This window comes from Stegostoma tigrinum, chromosome 18, assembly GCF_030684315.1.
Source record: "Stegostoma tigrinum isolate sSteTig4 chromosome 18, sSteTig4.hap1, whole genome shotgun sequence".
Lineage (NCBI taxonomy): Eukaryota > Metazoa > Chordata > Chondrichthyes > Orectolobiformes > Stegostomatidae > Stegostoma > Stegostoma tigrinum.
In genome coordinates, this window is record NC_081371.1 from 12321572 (window position 1) to 12345497 (window position 23926).

At 40.0% G+C, this 23926-nt stretch overlaps 1 protein-coding gene across 15 annotated transcripts in view; it reads left to right on the forward strand.

The window, feature by feature from the left end:
- Positions 1-23926, forward strand: part of LOC125460790 (ataxin-7-like protein 1) — a 233447-nt gene that overhangs the window by 74944 nt on the left and 134577 nt on the right. For 3 of the 15 annotated variants that reach the window (XM_059652329.1, XM_048548720.2, XM_048548723.2), the window contains exon 1: positions 14601-14924. The exons of 11 other annotated variants lie outside the window; for them this stretch is intronic. The gene's annotated coding sequence lies outside the window, so the exon portion shown is untranslated. Of the gene's footprint in view, positions 1-14600; positions 14925-15317; positions 15337-23926 lie in introns of those variants that run through there. One more of the 15 variants, XM_048548722.2, reaches the window with a different exon arrangement.

The following is a 23926-nucleotide window of genomic DNA, read 5'->3' on the forward strand; positions in this document are numbered from 1 at the left end:
AATGTTCCACTGTCAGCGTTCCTGTTGAAGAGCAGTTTTGAGCCCACTGCAGCAAAGCTTGTGTGTGAACCTGCCATCTGGTGAACTGGAACGCATACTATCCTTGCAGCTACTTGTGCCCAGTTTCTCACCACATGCAGATCGTGCCTCTGCTACCCAGTAAATTAACATGCAGTTTCTAAACTGGTGGCAATAAGTGTGAAACTGAGTGACACTGAAGCTTCACTGTCATTGTTGTCTTTCTGTTGCTTTATTGCATGCTCCCAGCCTGGGCCACGTTGCACTTCTTGGACATCTGAAATGTGAATGGCATAAAAATGAGGATGTGGTGTGGGTTTGGGTAGGGGCTTGAGACTCGGTGCAAACATGTTCATCTCTCTGCAGCTGGGATGTGAGGACGAGGATTGAACCAGCATCATTACCTCTACAAGGGCAAGGACGTGCAGGCCCCTTACACTTATTTCCTGCTGCCTCCTGTTTTGCACCACAAAAGAAAAGGATGTGTGTCAGTGAGTAGGTACAATATCTTTGACCTCATGACAGCATGCATTCTATGAAATGTAGATGCGAGGCTTGCTGTAGTATTAAGTGTATGAGGTTGAGCTGAAGCTATAAATGCCAGATATGAATTGATAGAAGGAGATTGTTGGTGGATGAGTGATTGGGAGTAGGGTGAATTTCAGTAGTGGCTGATGTCAGTGGTAGAGTTGATGGAATATGGCATTTGAAGATGCATTCACTCACCATTTCCATGAGGCCATTGAGCATTTTGCAGCACTGCATCGATGTTCATGAGGTTTGATTCCTGGAGTTGATTTGAGTGACTGCTTGTTTCTGCACCCTTTTGAAAATAATTCGAGAAGCATGTATTCCCCCTAGATATAGGACAGATGTCCTTCTTTCCACTTTCTCCATCCAGGCCTCCAGTGTAGTGCCTGAAATTTTGAAGCTCATCCATATTGTGTCATTCTTCACTATACTCTTAGTTACTTCCTGAGTGCCTGGCCGTACTTGGTGTGACCACAACGTACCTCCTCTTCAAGGTGGTGCTCGGTGCTTGAAACGTAGGCCCGGCTCTTTCTTCCACGCATCAAGGAAATTGAAATTGAAATGAGAAGAAAGCATGAATTGGCAGGCTGCCTTAGAATCAATATGTGTAAGTTAATCATGTGTTGCAGTCCCCAGATGCTCTTGAATTTAGCACCCACTGATGACATATTGAACTTCCCCTGCAAAACATCATCATTATTTTACAAATATCAAAACGACCCCCTGGATAAATATAACCATTAAATTCTGGCAGAAAAGATGTTTTCACCCAATATGTCCAGTTCATCCACAGTTTTAAGTGCAATAATCATACATAACACTCAGTCTTCTGTTTTGAAGAACAGAATAAACCCAGAATAGAAATATTTTCCACGTAAATCTTCCCCTTTACTTCTGCATCAATCATGTAGCCCACCTCTGTACCTCTCCAAAACTTAAATATTCTTTTTCAAATGCATCAGCTAAATTGGTTGTAGGATTCCCGATATGGCCATGTAAAATGTCAAAATTACATCTCTGGATATATATATTACACTTCTCTCTTGCCGTGCATCCCGACATTACTTTTGCTTTTGTAACAGTCTAGATACGTTTTGCTGATAATTTTAGTGATCGGAGCAATAAAACCCTCAAGACCTCTCATTAAATATATCCTTTTTTGGCACATAAGCTGCATCAAACTTCGCTGTACCAGATCTCAACTATTATTTCCCTGTATTAAACAACATTTATAAATGACTCTATGTTTTGATAGCAGTCATTTATCACTATTTTCAATTTTGTATTGTCTGCAAGATGAATAGTTTAACATAATTCCATTGAAGTGAATTTGAGAAGAAACAGCAGCAGACCTGACATTGAATCATGCGGTACTCCAATCACTTAGACAATAGACATAGTACGTGGACATTTATCTGTTTAGCTCAGTGTGATGCCAACAGCATGGCTTCAATCCCCACATAGGCTGAGATGACCATGGAGGACCCTCCTTCTCAACCTCGCCTCTCACTGAGGTATGGTAGCCCTCAGATTGAATCACCCTCAGTTGTCTCTGTCTAATGAGACAGCAACCCTATGGTCTTGTAAGACTATGACGTCTTGACTTGATCAGTCACCATTTTTCTATGTCGAATCATGGGTTACAGCCGAAAAGCAGGCCTTTGGCACATTGTAGCTGTGCAGACTTTCAAAAGGAACAATTTGCCCAGCACCATTATCTAATTTCTCCTTGTAGTGGTGTACATTCTTCCTTTTCAGATAATAAACCAACATCCTCTTGAGAACGCTTCGATTAAAACTTCCTCCACCGCGCTCTCAAGCCTTGAATTTCAGATCCCAACAAGTTTCTACATTTGAAGTGATTTTAAGTCATGCCACTGTTGCTTCTTTTGCCAATTATTAGAAATCATGCTTGATTCTTTCACCATTGGACACGTTTCTCTCTATCTACCCTATGAAGAACCTTTAAGACTTTGAATATCATTATCAACTGTCCTCTTAACCTTCTTTGATCTGACTTCACAAGTGTAATGTCTATTTGTTATAACTCTTTTGTGAATCTTTTCTGTACCCTCTCCAATACCTTCACAACCATCCGAAAGTGTGGTTCCCAGAACCAGTACTGTTCCATTTATTCCCCTATTAAAACCTGGGATGCTGTATGCTTTATTACATACTGTCAAGCTAAAATGCCACTTCCAATAATGTATGCATATTTACAGTGTATTCTTACACCTCCTTCAGAATTGTACCCTGGTATTTTATACTGTCCCTGCCTGTCTTTCCGACCAAAATGAACAACTTCATACTTGTCTGTATTAAATTTCATCTGCGACTTGTCTAGAATATGCTAATTATTGTTCACAATACTTGTGAGTTTTGTATTGGCTGCAAATTTTCTGATTGTGCTTTATACACCATTCATGTCATTAATTTATTATCACGAAGAGTAGAGGTGCTAACACAAACTCCTGGGGGACTTGCACTAAAAAAATTCCTCTAGTCTGAAAAACAACTACTGCTTACCTTCCAGTCATCCAGCCAGTTTTGCATCCATATTGCAACTGTGTTATATTTTCTGAGCTTGAATTTTGCTCTCAAATTCAGTGCTTCTTCAAATTCTACCCTCATAAAGTCAGTCTCTTGGGATGAATCTCATCTAGTCCTTGTGCTTTATCAGGTTTAAGTTCAGACGGTCTATGTGATACCCAAGACAAATGCAAAGAATTCATATAATACCTCAGTCATGCTCTATCACAGATAACATTACCTTTCTGGCTGAAAAAATGTGTGAATCCCAACGTATAATCATCATTCATCATTCATCAAAATTGCTGTCCACATCAGCTGCAAGAAGCAAGACAATGAGGTGTGGACCACAATAAAAAGTTTGATTGAACAACAGAATATTGAGGATGTTGATGTTGACTACTTTGCCTTCGTATAAAGCAGCATCCACAGGAAGACTGATATAGAGATCAGTGTTCACACAAGAATTGGAAAGCAGCATCGGTCTTTTAGCATCTCCACAGGGTGCGAGAATTCAACACCATTGACACAACTATGAAATTGCAACTTTGCAGTATCACCATCTACAGTCTATGCCAGCCAGACATGGAAGAGAACATTAAAGGTGTTATGTAAGTTGGATGTCTTCCATGAACGGTGCCTACAAGATCCAGGCCATCACATTTTGAGAAAACCTGACCAATGGAGAAGTGCTATAGAGGACTGCGCAGAGGTATTTTCAGGACATGACAGAGAGGTGACTCAGACTGGCAGGACATTTTGTCTGTCAATGTATGCCCCACCTGAATGGCAGCAGACTGGACACCACTTGGTGAAAGAAGACTTGACCACCTAAAGAAGGCAGATGATGTATATTCAAGGAGGACTTTAAAGAGCAGGACACCCCTGGGCTGGGGGGGAAACAGACATCATATATGCATTACGTTTGCTTAACATCCATAATTGGGAAAATCATAGAATCACTACAGCCCAGAAAGGGGTGTTCGGCCCATCAAGTCTGCAGCGACCCTATGAAGAGCATCCCGTCCAAACCCAGCCCCTACCTAATCCCTGTAACCCTGCATTTACCATGGGTAACCCACCTAGCCTGCACATCCCTGGACATGTTAGCATGGCCAATCCATCTAACCTTCACACCTTTGGACTGTGGGACAAAACTGGAGTACTTGCCAATGTCAGTGTCTAATGTAGAAATACCTAATATGATCAATATGATTTAGCATGGATGACAATGTGATAATCATGCTTGATAAATTTATCATACTTATTCCTTGAGAGGTAACAACCAGGATAAATAAAAGGGAAACATTGGGTGTAGCCTATTTGGATGTCTGGAAGGCATTTGATAAGGAATTGCTCATTAGGTTGCTCAATAAGAATAGAGCCCTTGGAGTTAGAGAGAGTACATTCACATGGGTAGAGTTGAATAACTAGCAGAAGACAGGGTTGTCATAGAGGGGTCATTTTTGGGACATAAGTAGGACAATATGAGATGCATCCAAGGATATTAATGGATTGAGCCTGGAATTTGAAGATGCACTGACCATAATTTTTTAATTTTCGTTAAACTTTGAGGTTGTGCCAGAGGATTGGAAAATAACAAATGTTACAGCAGTGTTCAAAAACAGAGTAAACATAAGGACTGAAACTACATTCACTTTAAAGTAGGTGATGGGGAAACTTGTAGGAATGATAATTTGGGAGAAAATCAGCACTTCCCTGACAAATTTGCAGTGATTAAGGAAAGCTAGCATATTTTTGGCAAAAATTTCAGAATATAAGTAATGCAGCACTGCAGGGATCAGTGTTGGAGATACACTTATTTACTCGATATATTAATAACTCGGATGAGGGAACTGAATTAACTACAAGTTTGTGGATGACTCAAAAATAAGTGAGAAAGCAAGTAGTGGAGATGATACAAAGCGTCTACAGATGGATATAACGTGGTAATGAATTGGGCAAAAAATTGGCAAATGGAACATGATGTGGGAAATTGTGAGGTTATTCACTTTGGTGTGGAAAATAGGGGAGCTGAAAGTTACTTAAATGGAGAAAAACTGCAGAAATCCACAGCGAAGAGGGATAAGGCTCTCCTCATGCAGGTATCACAAAAAGCTAGTATCCAAGTTTATTAGATATCGGGAAAGGCAAATGGAATGTTGGCCTTCATTTCAAAGGGATTGGAATATAATAATAGGGATCTTTTGCTAAAACTATAAAAGGCACTGGCTAGACCACAGCTGGAATACTATGAATAATTTGGTTCCCTTATTCAATGGAGGCAGTCCATGAGAGAAGGCTCGCTAATTTGATCCCTGTATTGGAGAGATTGTCTTATGAGAAGAAGTTGAGTATGTTGTGTCACGTACTGTTTGGTGTTTAAAAGAATGAGAGGTCACCCTTATTGAAACATGTAAGATTCTTAGGGAGTTTGTCAAGATAGGTGTAGAAAGATTGTCTCCCCTTATGGGAGACTCCAAGGCCAGAGGAGATAATCTCAGAGTAAAGGGTTGCCCATATAAGGTAGATATGAGGAGGATTCATTTTCTGTCAGAGGGTAGCGAATCTGTGGAATTCTTTGCCACAAAAGACAGTAGAGGCTGTGCTGTTAAGCATATTCAGGGCTGAGATAGACAGATTTTTTGTTATGCATCATGGCAATCAAAGGTTACGGTGAAAAAGCTGTAATCTCATTTAATGATGGAGCAGACTTGATGGGCTCAATGGTCTGCTTCTGCTCCTGTATCTTATGGTTTTGTGGACTATGGCCAAAGGCAGAGTTTTTCCACCCCCTTTTCTCATACAGGATCAGACGCATTAAATTTGAATATGTCATGCTTCCAATATATAAATGCTCTTTTTGGCGTCTTATGGGCACCACTCTATTTTTACCATTGTTTTACTTGATATATACCACACAATACCTCTGGATTTCTTTTTATTTTAGCTGCCAGTCTATTTTAATACTCTTTACTTTTCTTAATTGCTTTTTAAATTCTTCTCCGTACCAGATCTCAATTGCATCATTGAGCTGATATCTATCATAGGCATACTTCTTCTTCTTAATCTCTGTTTCCTTTATACTCCCGAGTACTTTGGACTTGTTTGCCCCATTTTTTCCCTTTGTGGGACTATATCTTGATTGTGTCTGAGCTATCTCTTCTTTAAAAGCATCCCAAAATTTCTTCACCACTCCTCTTGCCAACCTTTGATTGCATTTTATCTGCATCAAACCCATTCTTACCTTATTGAAAGAGGGTTTTCCTCAGTTAATTATTTTCACCTTGGATTGTTTCTTGTCCTTTACCGTGGCGAGCCTTATGATACGATGATTTGTGACTCCTAAACGTTGTTCTTCTGACACTTGATATACTTGGTTCATCTCATTCCCAAGAATCAGGTCTGGCAATATCTCCTTTCACATTGGACTGGAAACATACTACTATAGAATTTTTTCTTAAATGCACTCAAAGAACTTCTACCTCTCTCAGTCCTGTCAACTACTGTTATTACAGTCTGTATTTGGATAAATCAAATCCTTGCTATAACTACTGTGTAATTCTTGTATTTCTCGCTCTAGTTTCTGCCTAATTCCCCTGATAATTCATTCCTGCATATCATTACTACTAGCTTGTGGTCTGTACACTATACTGTACAGTTTAGTTGCACCTGTTTTTGTTCCTTAGCTCTAACCAAACAGATTTTGTCTGTAATCCCTCTAGAGCGTACTTTCTCTCCAGGACTTAAAATATTTTCATTCATCAATGCTGTCACCCTCTTCATTGCCTTCCTTGCCTAGGTTTGCTGAACACCTTGTATCCAGGAGCATTTAATATCCACCCTGTCTTTCTATAAACCAGGCCATTGTTATAGTCACAACATTGTATTTCCATCTTTGGCTCCAACTCCCCAGTCTCATTTACCAGACCCTGTGCATTCATGTAGCCACATGCTAACCCTAATTCAAACTTGATATATTTCAAATGATGCTGAAGCCACCTTTCTTTCCTAGCGGCGTGTCAACTGTCCCTCTTAGTATTCTGTGAATCCTTTGTTTCCCTTAGAGTATTACCTTATAGTTCTGATATAACTACCACATTAGTTTAACCGTCCCTAGTAGAACTTACAAATTGTCCGACATGGAGGTTTGTCCCAGCTCTGTTGAGTGCAACCCATTCAACCTGTACAAATCCATTCTTCCCCAACAGTGATCCCAATATCTGTGGTATCTAAAACATTCTGTCTCCTCTACCATATTTCCAGCCATGCATTCATCTGTTTTATCATCCTGTTTCCATATGCTCATCTTTGTGCGGTATGAAGAGTAATCTGGAGAATTACTACTTTTGAGATGGTTGCTAATTTGCCACCTAGTCACCTAAATTTTGATTGCAGAACTTCTTCCCCCTTTCTGCTGATGTCATTGGGATCGATGTGTCTCAAGACCACTCGCTGTTCACCACCCCACTCCCCTCAGCTGTTTAGCAGCATCCTTGACCCTGGCACCGAGGAGGCAATATGTAATCCTGAATTCGAGCACGAGATTGCAAAAACACCCGTCTGTTTCTGTCTCATACATTTTCATCAGTCCCAGGAGCTGCTTCATTTGTATTAGCCTGTTACTTTGGACAGTGCCAAAGCTTGCGCCTAAATGCAAGTAGCTATTATTCATTGTCTCTCTTAGTTTGAGTTGGATTGTCTGGATACCAGATAAACCCAAAAGAATCAGTGGAGCATAACCTTTCATCCTTCAAATCATCCTAACTATTGTATTTGTTCATGCCGTGTAGGATGCTCCATTATATTAACCTTCATAATACTTTGAGACATTTTACCCCGAATAAGAGGGTCATTTAAAGGATTATAATTTGATATAGCCTTCCTTTGTTCTTGAAAATGGTGCCCACATAACCTATTTTCCAGACATCAAGAATTTGCTTGCTGCTCGTGAATTCTGAAAGTGAAGAATTAGCAATCTAAAGTATACATTTGCAAAATAACATATATTTTAACAATCAGCTTTATGATCTTTTGTGTGTGTTAAACATCAGTCCTTCTATGAAATTAAATCACCTGCATCAATACAATTCTTCATTCCTTGGTGGTTCAATATTGTTCAAGTGTTTCATCTGCAAAATAGTGAGCACACTATGCCACAACATAATCTGCAGGGCAACTAATATATGTTCACAGTTTGGTAGATTACGTGAACTATTTGTTCCACTGGTTCACTTAGTTAAAGTTGTAATGGAATGAGACTGACCAATTCAATGAATTGTGACCTCAATTCCTAAAATTGCCAGTAAACGTTTACTGTTATGAATTATGCTGTGCCGGCCATCCATTTTTGTGTGCGCATTTTACATTGTGTTAATTTGATTGAAAAACCGATTAAATGTAGAGTGATTGGCTGAATCCTCATAATTATTTTTAAGGAATTATTCACTGATTGAATGTAGAGGGATTGGCTGGATCCTCATAATTATTTTTGGTGAATCATAGACATTCCGCTGACGAATGCATTATGTGTAATAACAACTCATTTTGCAGCTCAGATTTGTTATTTTTCAGTGTGAACCGAAATGCGAAATGATTTATTTTGGGAAAATGACAATACAAAATCAACAATACAGTTCTAAAGAGGGTGCAGGAGCAGTGGTGTTTGATTTGTATGGAAATACATTGAACTTTTCAAGACAGGTTTAGAGTGCAGTAAATAAACACTCAACAGATTGCTTATTGTTTAAGTTTAGGGGTATAGAGTACAGCATCAAGGAAGTTATGTTAAATTTGTGTAGAACACTAGTTTGGACACAAGGGAGTATTGTGTCCAGTTTTGAGTGCCACATTTTAGGAAAGCTGTGAAGACATTGGAAAGAGTGGACTTAGCTTCCTTGAGGGGGTTTCTGATAGGGATATTCAAAAGTATGAAGGATCAGGACAAAGTAGATATGGAAGAAACTTGCCATTGTGGGAAGGATTGAGAAGTGGAGGGCACACATTAAAGGTCAGTAGCAAAGAAGAAATTGTGACATGAAGAAAAATATCTTTCACACAGCAAGTGGTGAGGATCTGGAATGCGCGGACTGAGGGAGTGGGAAATTGAAAACCAAATTTATAAGGAGATCTCAGTTATCTGTAAGAATAATAGGGTTGTAAAAGTAGGGGATTTTAACTTTCCAAACATAGACTGGAACTGCCATTGTGTTTAAGGGCTTGCATGGAAAGGAATTTGTTAAGTGTGTTGAAGACAATTTTCTTAATCAGTATGTGGATTTACCACTAGGGAAGGAGCAAAACTTAACCTTCTCTAGGGAAATAAGACAGGGAAAGTGACTGAGATATCACTGGGGGAATACTTTGGGCCAGTGATCATAATTCTATTAGTTTTAAAGTGTTATGGAAAATTTAAACTTGACCAAAAAGTTAGTTATAAATTGGAGGAAAGCCAATTTTGATGGAATTAGGCAAGAACTTCCAGAAATTGATTGGGGCTGACTATTCGCAGGTAAAGGGATGGCTGAAAAGTGAAAGCCTTCAAAAATGAAATAACAAGAAGACATGTATCAGATATGGACAGCTGGAGTTCAGTTTTAATCCCTAAAGGGCAGCAGGAGTACACTTGAGGCACATCAGGAGGGCATGAAGGAGCATGAGATAGATTTGGCAAACAGGGTGAAGGAGGATCCAAAGCGATTGTACAAATGCATTAAGGACAGAAGAATAACTTGGGAGAGAATAGGGCCCCTTAAAGATCAACAAGGTCAGTTAATGTGAAACCACAGGAGATGGGTCAGATACTAAATGAGTATTTCGCGTTAGTATTTACTGTGGAGAAGGATACAGAAACTAGAGAAATTGGAAAAATAAAGAGTGATATTTTGAAGAACCACCATACTACAAAGATGGGGAGGCTAGATGTCTTAAAACGCATAAAAGTGGATAAATCCCTAGAGCTGATGAGATGTCCACCAAACTTTGTAGGAAGCCAGGAATGTGATTATTGGCCCCTTGCTGAGATATTTGTATCATCGACAGCCAAGAGTGAGGTGCTGGAAGACTGGAGGTTGGCTAATGTGGTGCCGTTATTTAAGAAAGGTAGTAAGGAAAAGCCAAGTAACTATAGGCTGGTGAGCCTGACATAAGTGGTGGGTGAGTTGTTGGAGGGGATTGTGAGGAACAGGATTTAATTGTATTTGGAAAGGCGGGGGTTGATTAGGGATAGTCCACATGGCATTGAGCATGGGAAGTCAGATCTCACTAACTTGTTTGAGTTTTTGAAGAAGTGACGAAGAAGATTGATGAAGGGAGAGCAGTGCATGTTGTCTTTGTGGACTTCAGTGAGGTGTTCAACACGGTTCCGCACGGTAGACTGATTAGTAAGGTTTGATCATATGGGATCCGGGGGAGTTAGCTAATTAGATACGAAATTGGCTTAAAAATAGGAGACAGAAGTGGTGATGGAGGGTTGCTTTTCACACTCGAGGCGAGCATGTGCCAGAAGAATCGCTGTTTTTATCATTTATATAAAAGATTTGGATGTGAACATAGGAGGCATGGTTAGTAAGTTTGCAGATGACACCAATATTTGTGGTGTAGTGGACAGCAAAGAAGGTTGCCTCAGAGTGCAGTTAGCTGCCAGAGGACGTAGTGGAGGCTGGTACAATTACAACATTGAAAGGGCGTCTGGATGGGTATCTGAGTAGGAAGGGTTTAAAGGGATATGGGCCAAATGCTGGCAAATGGGACTAGATCAGTTTAGAGTATCTGGTTGGTGTGGATGGGTTAGACCAAAGGATCTGTTTCCGCGCTGTACATCTCTGTGACTCTCGACACAGCTTCAATCGAGGCACTTGAGGGATTTGAATTATTCTGCAAAGGAAGAGATGGTTTACTAGCACACGGTTAAGTTGCTGCGTCGAAGACCCAGCACAGATTGGAATGACTGCATGGCGTCCTGTAATAAAAACGGAAAGTACTGGAGAAGTCAGCAGTTTTGTCAGCGTCAGTGGAGAGAGAAACAAGGTTCATGTTTTGCATTTGATATGACTCTTCTATGGAACTGAAACTGGAGCCAGTTCTGAAGAAATGTCAAATCGGACTTGAAAATCTACCTTTGTTCTTCTTGCCAGAGATGCTATCAGACCTACTGAGTTTCTCCAATACTTTCTGTTTTTGTTACAGATTTCCAACATTTGCGGTACTTTGCTTTTGGCCTCCTGTGTTGCAATCATTCTGTGAAATTTGGCAGCTGTTTTGGTTAGATTAAAGAAGAATATCTTGATAATTTGATAAACATGTTTAAAATTTTGAAAAATGAACAGAAAATAAAGGTACAGACTATTTCAGTTATTGAGGGGCATAAAGTGAAGAGATAAATTTAAAAAAAACTAAATATAAAATGCTCAGGGCAGAGTGCAGCAGAAACTGTACTTGGTGCAGTGATACACTGTGGAATGCTTTTCCAGAGCGAGTATTTGAAGCAGATTGTAAAAGAAATGGTTAGGTAAGTGATTGAAGGAAGGATATACGCTAACTGAGTGGATCCACGAAATTTGGAATGTTGCTTTTGTGGAGGGTAAATGGAGACTCAGCTAAGCAGCCAGTTTCTGTGTTGTAAAATTGGTAGAAATATGATTGTGCACCAGTCTTCCTCATTGCTTTTATATTACACCTTTAATAGGATTTTCAAAAATATACACACGACTAACTGTAGCCTAAGAAATTTTATTTAATATTAACAGCACCAATTCTTTTTATATAGCCCTTTTAATGAAAGGAGAAGTCCAAGGGAGTATATAATGAAGCCAAATTTAACACTTAAATGCATAAAATGGTATTTGGGTAGATAGGCCAAAGCTTGCTCAAAGATGTAGATATTGAAGAATATCTTCAAGGAGGAAAGAGGAGATGCAGAGAATATTTTTTTGAGTGTTCAAAGTTGCGATATGACCATTTTGACGTTTATAAACTGAATGAGATGGACCAAGGGGTCTGTTTCCCTGCTGTATAACTCTTATTCCAGATTTTTACTAGTCAACCTATTCAGAAATGTTATTACACATCTTTGGAGCAGGTGGACCTTGAACCTAGGTCTCCTGGCTCAGAGGTAGGAACACTCCCACTGCACCTCAAGAATCCAGACATTGAGGTTTTTTTAAATGCCCAGAAGTGCAATCACACACAACAGAGTGACTTTCCCACCACCAAGATCACTGTGACGATTTTATTTGTTTCTTTTTTTCTTGCTAAGTACTAACCACCACTAATAAAACACCCATGTAGCCAATTATATACTTACTTGCAAAGCCCACTAAGGTAGTGCAAACTACCAAAAGTGAGGGGAGGTAGGAAGAGAAGGAAGGGACTAAAGCAATAGAGTTGGAGGGGGAATTAAAAGACTTTACCCCGTAATGCCCACCTCTCTCTAAAGGTACCAAGATGGACACTGCATTCTCCCTGTGCAAGGACGCCAGGAGGCAGAGAAGTTTAGAGATTGAATTCTCTGGCACTTTCACAATCCCGATCACGTGTGGTGGAGCAATAAAATTGTTGATGCAGAATTAGGTGAGTTCAGATATAGCAAAGGGCTATAGGGCTGCAGAAGATAACAGAAATCGAAGGCAGCCATGGAAGGATCTGGAAACCAGAATGAGAATTTTATAATTACCCCCTTGCTTTTGTGTTCTGCTGTGGTTTAGTTTTTCAAGAGTCTTAAATCTCCAGTGTGTTGCTCAAGAGGTTGTTCCTTAAGTTTTTGAACGCTAAGTGTCTGTCAGCCACTTAGCCTTAGGATGGATTACATCCAAACCCAGTTCTGTCCTCACCTGACATTTACAAGCATGCTTAGATAACTGATAGCAGCAAGAATTTCTCTGCGTGAACTTTTATTTCTCCACCCCACTGCATGCAGATGTAGATAAACTTAGCAAATGAAAAGCAAGCATTTAAGTTGCTATTGCACCTTTTAGAGTATCAGGATTTACAAAATGCTTCACAGCCAATGAAGTACTTCTGAAGTGTGGCCCCTGTTGTAATGCAGGAAATGTGGCAACCATTATTAACAGTTACTTCTCATAAAGAGCAATGCGGTGAACACATAACATTGTCAATGGGATGAGCATGCATCGGGAATAATTCTCTGGATGCTCATTGAATAGTATCATGTGTTCTTATGGGTCTATGTGAGAGGGCAAATCAGGCCTCGGTTTAACATATCATCCAAAACATGACACCTCTCACGGTGCAGCTTTCCCTCTGTTCTCCACTGGTGTCTTAGCCTAGATTAGTGCTTTAGAAGCTGGAGTAGGATTTGAAGTGACAACTTTTTGAACCAGAGGTGTGAGTTTTAACACTGAGTTACAGCTGGCTGGTCAATTGTTGCAATCCTGTAGCCATTCCAGAGGGAAGCGTTTGCAAGATGTTGGCACATAATCCAAAGGCTATTTTAAGTGAGCCAAATGTAATGGTTGTACCCTGTGTGCATGTGATCTAGAGACTGCTCCGACAAGCATTTTGTTAGCAGCAAGGGAAAACTAAATACAGAAGAGGAGAAGAAATTGGTAGGTGCAGAAATGTCCTTGTTTAGCTAATTTCGAGCAGGAACCCCAGATTTTTCTTTACAGAAGCTTGCATGAAATGACTTTGAGTAGACCTGTACAAAAGAGATAAAACCTTTCACAGAGCGTTTTAATTGTTATTCATTTCACCTGCAGCATGGAGCATGTCACAGTTGACAGTCAGGTAGGAATGCGGTATGACAGGAAGTGTGTGCCACAGGCGGGAGTATTCTGAAACAGATGCAAATAAGTAAATTGGGGTTCAATACTGCAATGACAAGGCCACAGCAAGTGAACGTTCCTTGATCTATGGTTTATTTTACTTTATAATATTATTTTTAATAACTTGTATATATTTAAAGCCATATTTTGTCAAGTCTGATAGTAATATAACTAGTTTTGGAGAAAATATTGTTGCTTCAGAAAATTAGCAATCCAAGTTGTATATTTTTCAAACGTCTAAAGCTTATGCAGTGATTATAAAAACAGTCTATTTAAATCAATTACAAATGGTCTTATTAAAACAGACTAATGTTGATTATTTATATTGGAGCTATGATGAAATTGAAAGGCTTTTAGTTTATTTTGTAAGAAAATCTTTCATTGACAAATCACACGTTTAGCTTTTTGAGTTGGAGATATTCTGTCTTGGCAAAGCAAAATATATTGACTCCGGCGTTATTGTTTTTCTTTGCTGCTGGCACAGTGTTGATGTGTAAGAGGTGGCGATATTGCCCAAAGCTTTTGGTTTCTGGTGGTTTGGGTTAGCTTTAACTTTCCTGCACTCGACAGCTGTGTTAAAACCAAACAAGTTGGACCTCGAGGGTCACTCTGGGGAGACTTCATCTAGTGTTTGTGTTTTCAAATTTCTCTTGTGACCCAGCGGTTGGATAAATGGCTGATAAACAGTGGGGAAATGCTGCTCGGGATTCTGCGCTTGCTGATTTTGGCAGAGGTTCAAGTTTTTGCTCTGAACTCACGCTGTCCGATTGGCAGGACCTGAAACTTTTTTTTGCGCTGTTTTTACAAGTGCCTGTCAAACCGACCATTTTGCACAGGCTCAGTGCTGACATTTCCTGTCTTGGATTATCACCACTCCGAGTTTAAGACGACGCTACTTTGTGCAGCCTTCCCCACCCACCCCCTCGGCTTCTTTACCGAAAGATTTTCTACTGGATTTTGCTCGCTGTCTCCATGGCAATGTGAAGTGCTCCAAGTTCTGAAAAACTCCAGCATGTTTACAAAAATTGTGCCATCAGATTAGCCTGACTCCCCCATTCCTCAGTAAGTGGATTTCTGCTCTGCTTTAAGATCCTTGTGCAGTTCTGCCCTGAGCAGTCAGATCCGTAGGCAGTGCTGTTTGTTTAATTCCGTAGCTGCTTTGTGTGTTTGTGAGAGAGATGTGTAGTTTTGTGCACATTGTAGATTACTGTTGATCGAGTCTTTGAGGAATGTCGGCCGACTTGGTGTACGCAGCAATTTATTTTCTGGCTCTCTCTCTCTCCCTCCCCCTCTCCATTTCTCAAATTTGTTTACTTGGTTCCTGCCTCTTCCTCTTCCTCTCTTTTTGTGATGTGGAATAAAAACAGAAAGTAGTAACACCATGAATATCGTAGAAGTGATGATGTCGGCCTCTTTGCTAGGGGTGGATTCAACAAGTGGGCGGTGTGTACAGTTCTGTATGCAACATTATTGAGTGAGTTGTTTGGACTCTGATTAATGACCAATTTATCTTTCGCCTTCTGCTGCCTCCTGTGCAGCAGTACCTTCTATTTTGAACCCTCAAATGGAAGTCAGTGTAATGCTTATCACCATTTTTTTTCTCCATCACTATGATTTTAATTGTTAATGGTCTTAATGAAAAAAGTACTCTCTTGTCTCTGCAATATTATAGTCACTGACTTTGGACACAGTTGGCATGACGGTATGTTTTGATGCAGTGGTTGAAAAGTGCTGTTCTGTTTAACACATCACGCTGTCAGAAGTAGAATTTACTGTAGCCAGGAACTGGTTGTTTCACATATGGTAAAACTGAAAGAATTGATGGAAAGGTTACTCTGACACATTGGCTTCTTCTTAATGGAAACAAAAATGTTTGCCAGGCTTAGTTGGAAATGGTCTTTGCGTTAAACTTTTCACATTAGAATGTAAATCATTTTAACAAAAAAAACAGCTACTCTCCAATGACAAACTGCTAAAGGCATTGAGGCTGAGTGGTCCTTTTCTTTCACTGTGTTAATCACTTATTAGCTAAAAATAAGGATTGAAACATTTCCCAGTTGCAGTGATACATACAATATGTGGATTTTTAAAATGATTGATAATAAGATGGAAATGTCACTTTGTTAGGACAATAGCTGTGGCTATAATATATTCCTTTAAAATAATGACAAGGTCAAATATAATTCTACAACTTTTATGGGATGAATTTTTGATCTTTGAGATGATAGAGATCGCAAGCGTTTTTAAAAATTCATTTGGGGATGTGGGCTTCGCTGACAGCCTGTGTTTATTGTCCATCCCCAATTGCCCTTTAGGAGGTGGTAGTGAGCTGTTTTCTTGAACCGCTACAGTGCGTTTGGTGTAGGTATAACTACAGTACTATTGGGGAGGAAGTTGCAGAATTTTTTATCCAGGAACAGTCAAGGAGCAGTGATGTATTTCCAATTCAGGATGGTAAATGACTTAGAGACAAAATTCTAGTTGATGGTGTTCTCAAGCATTCGCTGCCCTTGTCCTTCTCCAGGGCTGTAATGAGATCAGAAGCTTAGTGCTTCTGATAACCTGCTTACAGATGTAAATTTTGAGTTACTTGTGTGTGAGCACTGTACAATAATTTCTATGATTTTGCAGATGATTAAGCTTAGAATGATGGAGTGTTAATTGGCCAAATTGAATTTATCCTGCTTTTGTAGGTGCACTGTATTTTCAATCAATCTGTTCACAGGCACGCTTCTTTAGATCTGAGTTCAGGCCTTCTGTATCAGAGATACTGATGCTACCATTGTACCACAAGTGTTGTTTGTCCTGATTTTGAGAGAGTTCCTTTTTGAGCAATTTTCCACAATGTTAGGGAGATGCTAGTGTTATAGCTGTACTGGAATAGTTTGGCTTAGGACTTGGTGAGTCCTGGAGCTTACGTCTTCAGTATAAGCAGCCCAAATATGGTTGTATGTGATCTTTACTAAATAGAGTGCCTTTGCCTATTTTTTTGGTATTGTATGGACTGAACTGAATTCACTGAAGAACAGCACCTTTAATGATGGGGACCTAGGAGACCTTGAGCTGGATCGTCCATTCACCATTTCTGATTGACCTTGATTACAAATGATTTGCTTTTACTAATTGTGAAATTGGATGTTGAGTGATATAATGTCATATTTGGAAACTGAAGTAGAGGGCTAGAGTGTTTAAACATACAAAGAAAGTTTTATTTTAATTTTATGACATCTTCAACAACAGTTAAAAGCTGAAGAAATGGAAGAGCGCACTTGGGAAAAAATAAGATTTCTGTACCTGATATTCTTGGATTGTAATAAATATTTATAACATCACACAAAATGCACTTGTACTCCATTGAAGAAACCCTAATCTTTTCTGTTGTGTAGTGGGTGAGTAACTTATAAAGGAGCAGAGCAAATCTGATGGCAAGTTTCTGATATTCCTGTTGACTATATATTTGATAGGTCGATGCCTAATTTACTAATTAACATTGAACATTGATAGCCTCATTTTTATTCTTACACCAGAAATAGGTCCATTATTATCCTAAATCATTTTTTCCTTCAAATTTGAAAAAACCGATCTGTTTTTCCACAACCTCGAGAACTGTTGTCTATCTCACTTTACTATCTTATCCATTAAAATTCTTCAGGCTTTCGAAAAGTTTACTGTCCCCTAATTTGAGATTTAATAAATCTCATGATCTTTTTATTGTTTTGAACCTCATAGCATTGTTCATTCTTGCCTAGTTTTTCAGTTTAAGATTAGATTAGATTCCCTACAGTGTGGAAACAGGCCCTTTGGCCCAACAAGTCCACACTGCCCGTTGGAGCATCCCACCCAGACCCATTCCCCTACAACCCACACACCCCTGAACACTACGGGCAATTTAACATGGCCAATCCACCTAGCCTGCACATCTTTGTACTGTGGGAGGAAACCGGAGCACCCGGAGGAAACCTGCACAGACACGGGGAGAATGTGCAAACTCCACACAGACAGTCGCCCGAGGCTGGAATCGAACCCGGGTGCCTGGTGCTGTGAGGCTGCAGTGCTAACCACTGAGCCACCGTGCCGTCCCTATTAATTTGTCATTTAGTAAATAAATTGTAAATAGTAATTTGTTTACCATATTATAATTATTTCACAAATTAGTGCACCGTACCTTCAACGTATTGGCAAAAACTCTCTTCAAAGTCATTCCAGTGGAAATTCACAACAATATTCAATTCACAGTATGTCGCTGAGCCAATTCTATCGGTTTATCAGGTTTTAACCAAGATTTGTAGCTCGGGTTGTGGATGAGGCTGCTGACTTGCTCACCAAGCTGGCTTGTTTTTGTTCAGACGTTTGATCAGCATGCTGTCTTCGAACCAAGCGGAGTAGAACAACATCGCTTTATCGGAGGCCTCACTGATAATGTTACCTAGTGTGATGATGAAACATCTGAATGAAAGCAGATCAGCAACCTCATCAGTTTACTAGCTTTACCATGACACTCTAGTCTCTCTCTTGAAATTTCATTTTAGCAATGAAACTGATATTAAACCCTCTCCTTGCATTACATGTTCAAATTAATTCATTTCCGGCTTTAGTTAGACCCCACTACTCAGCACTGCATATATGTGAGTCATTGTTAAAACTGGAGTTCAAGTTTGATTTATTGCTGATGTTCTAACAATCAATTAAATTTCATGAACACGCGCAACTATTTTCTTGCCGTTACTCTTGAATTGTAAACATGGCCTGAAAAGGAAATTAAAACCTCAGAAATTTATTGTGGTGGTAACAAGTGAATAACTGTTTTAAAAGAAACAGTTGTAAAGTTGACAATTTTCCTCCATAAGTGCAGTGGTCAGACCCCAAATGTTATTTGATATCGAGAAGTTACACCGCTGTTGCCAGTTGTTACAAAAAGATAGTCAGTCTCTGAAAGATATGCCACAGATGGTTGTAAACGATCGTTTAGATTACTCAAAAATTACTTATCGAACAAATGGGCAAACTGAAGTTGTGAATTATGTTACTGTGAAATTATAGAATATAAGATTCTACTAAATTTCATCATTTACTAGAATCATAACTGCGCTACATTGCAATCCAGTGGCTAGTGCTAAAGCAGGCCTAAAGATAGGTATTTTGTAGCAAATATCTCACGTTCTGAATAGTCAAAGTTTCTCTAAGAGGCAAGTTAGTAAGTTGATGGAATGCTGTCCATTCATATGGATGATTGCTTATCTAACAACACAAGTTCAACATCATCCGTGATAAAGCAGCAGGCTTGATTGGTACCCCATCCAGCGCTTTGAATAACTACCCTCCACCATTGGTACACCATGGCTAAAATGTATGCAGTTCACAAGACAAATGGCTGCAACTTAACTGATTGTTTTCAACAGTATCCTCCAAATCTAAAATCACTAATAACTTGGAGGAAAAGGCATTGGTCGCAAGGGAATGCCTGCAAGTTGCCCTTCAGGTCTCGCACTTGAGTACCTATCATAGAGAAAAGGTACTAGAGAATCTAATGGGACAGTAAGTCCCCTGGACCTGATGAGATGCATCCTAAGATTCTAAAAGCAGTGTTTGGAGATGGCATATTCCAAGGTCCTCAGCATGTAGCCCTGGGGCACACAAAGCTACAACCAGCTACAACCAAGGCACACTTTGTAATAGATGCGTGAGTAGATAACAACCAGGCTAGATGAATGGAACCATTAAATGTAAGATATTTGAATTTCCAAAAGGCATTTGATAAGATAATGCACATAGAGCTACGTAATAAGATTAGTGCTCATGCTGTTAGAATGGAACATTAGCATGGATATAAGATTGCCTAGCTTAATAGGAGAGAGAGGGCTGGGATAGAGTCTGCATTTTCTCTAACTTGCAGCTGGCTAAGTGCCATAGGGATCTGTGCTGGGGCCACTGTTATTTGCAACATACATCAATGACTTGGATGAAGAAAGTGAAAGTCCTATCACCAAGTTTACAGATGACACAAATTTAGGTGGGCAGGAAGTCAGTGAGAATGATGGAGAATGAGGCAAGGAGTTTACAAAGGCATATAGACAGGTTAAATCGGTCAGATGAAATGAAAGGTATGAAAATGTGTCATTACACACTTGGCAGGAAGATTGGAAGAGTTGAATATGGTTTAAATTGGGAAAAACTCCTATGATACTGCAACACGAGGGATTTGGGAATCCTTGTGCATGAATCCCGGAAAAATGCACATTCACGTTCAAAAAGTAGGAAAGGCAAATGGAATGTTGGCCTTTATTTCAAAGGGGATGGAGCAATGAAAATAGGATGGTCTTGCTAAATCTATAAAGGCGTTGGTCAGACCACAGCTGGAATATTTTGCAAAATGTTTGTCCACTAATTGAAGGAAAGAAGTACTAGCATGGGAGGCAGTCCACAGAGGTTCACTGGGTTGTCCTGAGCATTGAGGGCTTTTCCTATGAGGAAAGGTTGTGTAAATTTGGCTTGTACTCATTGGACTTGGGGAGAAAAATAGACAACCTTATTGAAATCTGTAAATTCTTAGGGTTCTTGATAAGATAGATGAGGAAAAGTTGTTTCCCAATTTTGAAGTGTCAAGGACAAGAGAACATAGAACAGTACAGCACAGAACAGGCCCTTCAGCCCACGATGTTGTGCCGACCATTGATCCTCATGTATGCACCCTCAAATTTCTGTGACCATATGCATGTCCAGCAGACTCTTAAATGACCCCAATGACCTTGCTTCCACAACTGCTGCTGGCAACGCATTCCATGCTCTCACAACTCTCTGTGTAAAGAACCCGCCTCTGACATCCCCTCTATACTTTCCTCCAACCAGCTTAAAACTATGACCCCTCGTGTTAGCCATTTCTGCCCTGGGAAATAGTCTCTGGCTTTCAACTCTATCTATGCCTCTCATTATCTTGTATACCTCAATTAGGTCCCCCCCCTCCTCCTCTTCTCCAATGAAAAGAGTCTGAGCTCAGTCAACCTCTCTTCATAAGATAAGCCCTCCAGTCCAGGCAGCATCCTGGTAAACCTCCTCTGAACCCTCTCCAAAGCATCCGCATCTTTCCTATAATAGGGCCACCAGAACTGGATGCAGTATTCCAAGTGCGGTCTAACCAAAGTTTTATAGAGCTACAACAAGATCTCACGACTCTTAAACTCAATCCCCCTGCTAATGAAAGTCAAAACACCATATGCTTTCTTAACAACCCTGTCCACTTGGGTGGCCATTTTAAGGGATCTATGTATCTGCACACCAAGATCCCTCTGTTCCTCCACCCTGCCAAGAATTCTATCCTTAATCCTGTACTCAGCTTTCAAATTCGACCTTCCAAAATGCATCACCTCGCATTTATCCAGGTTGAACTCCATCTGCCACCTCAGCCCCATCTCTGCATCCTGTCAATGTCCCGCTGCAGCCTACAACAGCCCTCTATACCGTCAACGACACCTCCAACCTTTGTGTCGTCTACAAACCTGCTGACCCATCCTTCAATCCCCTCATCCAAGTCATTAATAAAAATTACAAACGGTAGAGGCCCAAGGACAGAGCCCTGTGGAACACCACTCACCACTGACTTCCAGGCAGAATATTTTCCTTCTACTACCACTCGCTGTCTTCTGTTGGCCAGCCAATTCTGTATCCAGACAGCTAAGTTCCCCTGTATCCCATTCCTCCTGACCTTCTGAATGAGCCTACCATGGGGAACCTTATCAAATGCCTTACTGAGGTCCATATACACCACATCCACAGCTCGACCCTCATCAACTTTTCCAGTCACATCCTCAAAAAACTCGATAAGGTTTGTGAGGCATGACCTACCCCTCACAAAGCCGTGTTGACTGCATTTGATCAAGCCATGCTCTTCCAGATGGTCATAAATCCTATCCCTCAGAATCCTTTCTAACACCTTGCAGACGACAGATGTGAGACTTACTGGTCTGTAATTGCCGGGGATTTCCCTATTTCCTTTCTTGAAGAGAGGAATTACATTTGCGCCTCTCCAGTCCTCAGGTACGACTCCAGTGGAGAGCGAGGATGCAAAGATCCTCACAAGTGGCGAAGCAATTGCATTTCTCGCTTCCCAAAGCAGCCGAGGACAAATCTGGTCCGAGCCTGGCGACTTGTCAATCTTAATGTTTGACAAAATTTTCAGCACATCAGCTTCCTCTATCTCTATCCATTCCAGCATGCACACCTGCTCTTCAAAGGTTTATTCCCTTGATTTTAACCTTTTCTTGGTAGCAAGATGAACTGCTCTGGATTCATGGTCCCCACGTTGATCCCTGGAGTGAGAGTCAGCTTCACGTTTTGGATGCAGATGGTTCAGGCATGGAATCCATAACTAAACCATTGTCATGTCTTGGGATACCAACAGATGTTTTTTGTTCTTTTATCTCCCTACTTGTCTTGTGCTTCATTGATGTCCATTTTGAACATTTGTGTGTATTATACAGCCATTTCATTCACCCATTCAGTTACTTTGCTCTTTTGTTTATTTGATGCCTTTTCATTACCACAATGGGACAATCTTTGTACATCATCCATCAGCTCGCATCTCTTTTGAGCTTTTCTCCTACTAGCTATAACACATTGTCTTCCTGTAACAGGAGTCAGCAGTCATTATTGTTGACTATTTCAGAATGTTCTTCTCTCCCTCCTCTTTGTTTTGTCCAGACCTTCTAAAGGGTTTAATTCCCTTCAGCTTCTGATAAAGGTGATACGTCCTTTGTTAATATGTTGCTCCCCTTCTTTTCACAGTTTGGTAGTTGCTGTCTTCTTCCAAAGTTGACTGATTTATTTTCAATTTGGTGATTATTTTTTCTCTGTCTGGTTTTGTCTTGGCACCAACATGCACTTTCAGTGAAAAATATTAACAATTACCTTAGAGGTTCCTCCTTGCAGAATTGTTCGACAAACCTTTTTCAGTATTTTATCAACACCCAGTAGAGGCACACTGAAATGTATCCTGACCTGACATTCAGGTGATAACATTGTAATAGAATGACACATGACCCTTTTCTGTCTTCCACCTTTTCACTGCAGGAACAATGTCACGGCAAGTGCTGCAAAATCCAGTGCCATTATACCTACCTTTTTTTTGTTTCTTTCCTGTACCAACAGCTTTATTCCTCAAAAACCTTGGAAATGTCATGGATTCAGCTAGTACGATTGTAGTTTTCCGAGTTTCCTAGCTACTGAGTTTGCATGTAACAAGGTTGTCATTCTATTAAGCACCTTGTAACATATTCGAGACTGTTGACTGATGAAGTTGCGTTCTTTTAATGACTGGGACTGTAGGTTGAGCCCTGAGTTCCTAAGGTGGCACCACTTAAACTGCAGTATTCAGTTACTGCTGCTTTTGCTTGAGCCTGCTGTGTTGTATATTCTCTGCTGCTAAACACATGCATGATCAGTAGTGGAGAACAGCACTGACACGTGTAAAAGGTTGATTTGTTGACCGGCTTTCTCATGTTACTGCCTCATAAGGCTATGTCCAGTGGGGCCTGACAGTTCTCAGTATAGTGTGAAAACATCTCATGCAACCCGTCAGATCATTGAATATTGCAACTAAAAATCATTTTGTTTTAATATACTTTTGGGATTCCGAAACTGCTCAAAAACTTGTCAGCTCTCTGGAGCAATGAAGTTCATTTTGTTTTTAAAGATTTCAGTACATGCAAATTGAAAACCACTACATAATTTAGTATCAATATCACCAAGGTATCGGAAATAATTTTAAAGAAAGGAAATAAATTTCAGGCATTTATATAGGATCCTTTGCAGCCTAAAGGTCCCAAAGCACTTTCCAACCAATTAGGTACTTGGGAAGTATTGTGAAGGTTGAAAGCACAGCATGCAATTTATATGCAGCAGGATCCTGAAACCACAATGAAATAAATGACTGGAATTCTGTCTTTGGTTGTGTTAATTGCTAAGTAAATATTAGCTAGGGTTCTACAAGAATCTTGTATCAGAGATAATAGGAACTGCAGAGGCTGGAGAATCTGAGATAACAGATGTCTTTGTTTTTCAAGGACCGCAAC